This window comes from Salmo salar, unplaced genomic scaffold, assembly GCF_905237065.1.
Source record: "Salmo salar unplaced genomic scaffold, Ssal_v3.1, whole genome shotgun sequence".
Taxonomy (NCBI): Eukaryota; Metazoa; Chordata; class Actinopteri; order Salmoniformes; family Salmonidae; genus Salmo; species Salmo salar.
The window spans coordinates 815,001-819,462 of NW_025550412.1; positions in this window are offsets into that span (position 1 = coordinate 815,001).

A 4,462-nucleotide genomic window follows, 5' to 3' on the forward strand; every position below is an offset into this window, starting at 1 on the left:
GTAATGGGAATATTTAAGATGAATAAAATTCATTATCAGTTTAGAGATTAAACATAATTTATCATATTTAAATATGTTCCCTTTCTGTAATACACACGATGTCCACTGTTCTGTTTGTGACATTTGGGTTGATTTCCACTGTTCTGTTTGTGACATTTGGGTTGATGTCCACTGTTCTGTTTGTGACATTTGGGTTGATTTCCACTGTTCTGTTTGTGACATTTGGGTTGATGTCCACTGTTCTGTTTGTGACATTTGGGTTGATGTCCACTGTTCTGTTTGTGACATTTGGGTTGATGTCCACTGTTCTGTTTGTGACATTTGGGTTGATTTCCACTGTTCTGTTTGTGACACTCGGGTTGATGGTCACTAGACTTGAATCAGAATGTTATGGGTTAAACTCCTATCCGTTGATAGTGATTGACGCCAGACTGGAGGTACAAGGACAGAGGACCCTGATTATTATTGTAGTCTCTGAACACTGTGTGATTCTGCAGCAGGCAGCAAATGAAGTCACTGCTTTCTGTTTTGACTTTTTACAAGCAAATTTGTGAAGAAATGGCTGTTTCTGGTGAATTTTGAATGGTAAATATGCCCACAACTTTCCTGATAATTTGGTCAATATATCCGAAACTCAACTGAAGTACCAACACTTTCTGTATTACTTTAAACCTTTGGTCTAACGAGTTCAGAAAGTCAACACCAAACCCCATGCTTTACCTCAATTTAAATGTCATAACCCATTAATCTATTTGTGTACCCTTCACTACATTTGAAATGCTCCCCTCAAAATGAATTGTAACAAAATGATCCTAACATATAATATAATTATATAACATATAATATAATCCCCTTTAGAAATGGGTCTAACAACATATTGGTCCATATGAACAGGCTGGTGTTTTTCAGCACCTGTAACCCATCTGTTATTCAACATTATCACCTGTAACCCATCTGTTATTTAGCATGATCACCTGTAACCCATCTGTTATTCAACATTATCACCTGTAACCCATCTTTTAATCAGCATGATCACCTGTAACCCATCTGTTATTCAGCATTATCACATGTAACCCATCTGTCATTCAGCATAATCACCTGTAACCCATCTGTTATTCAGCATAATCACCTGTAACCTATCTGTTATTCAGCATGATCACCTGTAACCCATCTGTTCTTCAGCATGATCACCTGTAACCCATCTGTTATTCAGCATGATCCCCTGTAACCCATCTGTTATTCAGCATTATCACCTGTAACCCATCTGTTATTCAGCATGATCACCTGTAACCCATCTGTTAATCAGCATGATCACCTGTAACCCATCTGTAAATCAGCATTATTGTTGTTACCCATCTGTTATTCAGCATTATCACCTGTAACCCATCTGTTAATCAGCATGATCACCTGTAACCCATCTGTTATTCAGCATTATCACCTGTAACCCATCTGTTATTCAGCATGATCACCTGTAACCCATCTGTCATTCAGCATGATCACCTGTAACCCATCTGTTATTCAGCATGATCACCTGTAACCCATCTGTTATTCAGCATGATCACCTGTAACCCATCTGTTAATCAGTATATCACCTGTAACACATCTGTTCTTCAGCATGATCACCTGTAACCCATCTGTTATTCAGCATGATCACCTGTAACCCATCTGTTATTCAGCATGATCCCCTGTAACCCATCTGTTATTCAGCATGATCACCTGTAACCCATCTGTTAATCAGCATGATCACCTGTAACCCATCTGTTATTCACCATTATCACCTGTAACCCATCTGTTATTCAGCATGATCACCTGTAACCCATCTGTCAATCAGCATTATAACCAGTAACCCATCTGTTATTCAGCATGATCACCTGTAACCCATCTGTTATTCAGCATTATCACCTGTACCCCATCTGTTATTCAAAATGATCATCTGTAACCCATCTGTTATTCAGCATTATATCCTGTAACCCATCTGTTATTCAGCATGATCACCTGTAACCCATCTGTTAATCAGCATTATCACCTGTAACCCATCTGTTAATCAGCAGTATCACCTGTAACCCATCTGTCATTCAGCATGATCACCTGTAACCCATCTGTTATTCAGCATGATCACCTGTAACCCATCTGTTAATCAGTATATCACCTGTAACACATCTGTTCTTCAGCATGATCACCTGTAACCCATCTGTCATTCAGCATGATCACCTGTAACCCATCTGTTATTCAGCATGATCACCTGTAACCCATCTGTTAATCAGTATATCACCTGTAACACATCTGTTCTTCAGCATGATCACCTGTAACCCATCTGTTATTCAGCATGATCACCTGTAACCCATCTGTTATTCAGCATGATCCCCTGTAACCCATCTGTTATTCAGCATGAGCACCTGTAACCCATCTGTTAATCAGCATGATCACCTGTAACCCATCTGTTATTCACCATTATCACCTGTAACCCATCTGTTATTCAGCATGATCACCTGTAACCCATCTGTTAATCAGCATTATAACCAGTAACCCATCTGTTATTCAGCATGATCACCTGTAACCCATCTGTTATTCAGCATTATCACCTGTACCCCATCTGTTATTCAAAATGATCACCTGTGACCCATCTGTTATTCAGCATGATCAATTGTAAGCCATCTGTTAATCAGCATGATCAACTGTAACCCATCTGTTATTCAGCATTATAACCTGTAACCCATGTGTTATTCAGCATGATCACCTGTAACCCATCTGTTATTCAGCATTATCACCTGTAACCCATCCGTTAATCAGCATGATCACCATTAACCCATCTGTAATTCAGCATGATCACCTGTAACCCATCTGTTATTCAGCATTATCACCTGTAACCAATCTGTTAATCAGCATGATCACCTGTAACCCATCTGTTATTCAGCATTATCACCTGTAACCCAGATGTCATTCAGCATGATCACCTGTAACCCATCTGTTATTGAGCATGATCACATGTAACCCATCTGTTATTCAGCATGATCACCTGTAACCCATCTGTTAATCAGCATATCACCTGTAACCCATCTGTTCTTCAGCATGATCACCTGTAACCCATCTGTTATTCAGCATGATCCCCTGTAACCCATCTGTTATTCAGCATGATCCCCTGTAACCCATCTGTTATTCAGCATGATCACCTGTAACCCATCTGTTATTCAGCATGATCACCTGTAACCCATCTGTTAATCAGCATTATCACCTGTAACCCATCTGTTATTCAGCATCATCACCTGTAACCCATCTGTTATTCAGCATGATCACCTGTAACCCATCTGTTATTCAGCATTATCACCTGTAACCCATCTGTTAATCAGCATGATCACCTGTAACCCATCTGTTATTCAGCATTATCACCTGTAACCCATCTGTCATTCAGGTTGATGACCTGTAACCATCTGTTATTCAGCATGATCACCTGTAACCCATCTGTTATTCAGCATGATCACCTGTAACCCATCTGTTATTCAGCATTATCACCTGTAACCCATCTGTCATTCAGGTTGATCACCTGTAACCATCTGTTATTCAGCATGATCACCTGTAACCCATCTGTTATTCAGCATTATCACCTGTAACCCATCTGTTATTCAGCATATCACCTGTAACCCATCTGTTAATCAGCATTATCACCTGTAACCCATCTGTTATTCAGCATGATCACCTGTAACACATCTGTTCTTCAGCATGATCACCTGTAACCCATCTGTTATTCAACATGATCCCCTGTAACCCATCTGTTATTCAGCATGATCCCCTGTAACCCATCTGTTATTCAGCATGATCCCCTGTAACCCATCTGTTATTCAGCATGATCACCTGTAACCCATCTGTTAATCAGCATGATCACCTGTAACCCATCTGTTATTCACCATTATCACCTGTAACCCATGTGTTATTCAGCATGATCACCTGTAACCCATCTGTTATTCAGCATTATCACCTGTAACCCATTTGTTTTTCAGCATCATCACCTGTAACCCATCTGTTATTTAGCATGATCACCTGTAAACCATCTGTCATTCTGTAAGATCATTTGTACAATATATCCAAATCCAAGTTCTTCTGTTCAAGGCCACTGGATAATGAATAAGGGCCCAGTTGTTCTACTCTGAGACAATTTGTAAAAAGGGCCCAGATCTTCTACTCTGAGACAATTTGACAACCATAACATCTTTATTAAGGTGACAGAACTACACTACTAATACAACTACACACAGCACTGTACTACCAGTACAACTACACACAGCACTGTACTACTAATACAACTACACACACAGCCCCATACTAATAATAAACACAACACAGCCATATACTACTAATACAACTACAAACAAAGCCCACTACTTACAACTACACACACAGCACTATAATACTAATACAACAACACACACAGCCCTACTACTAATACAACTACACACACAGCAAAAAC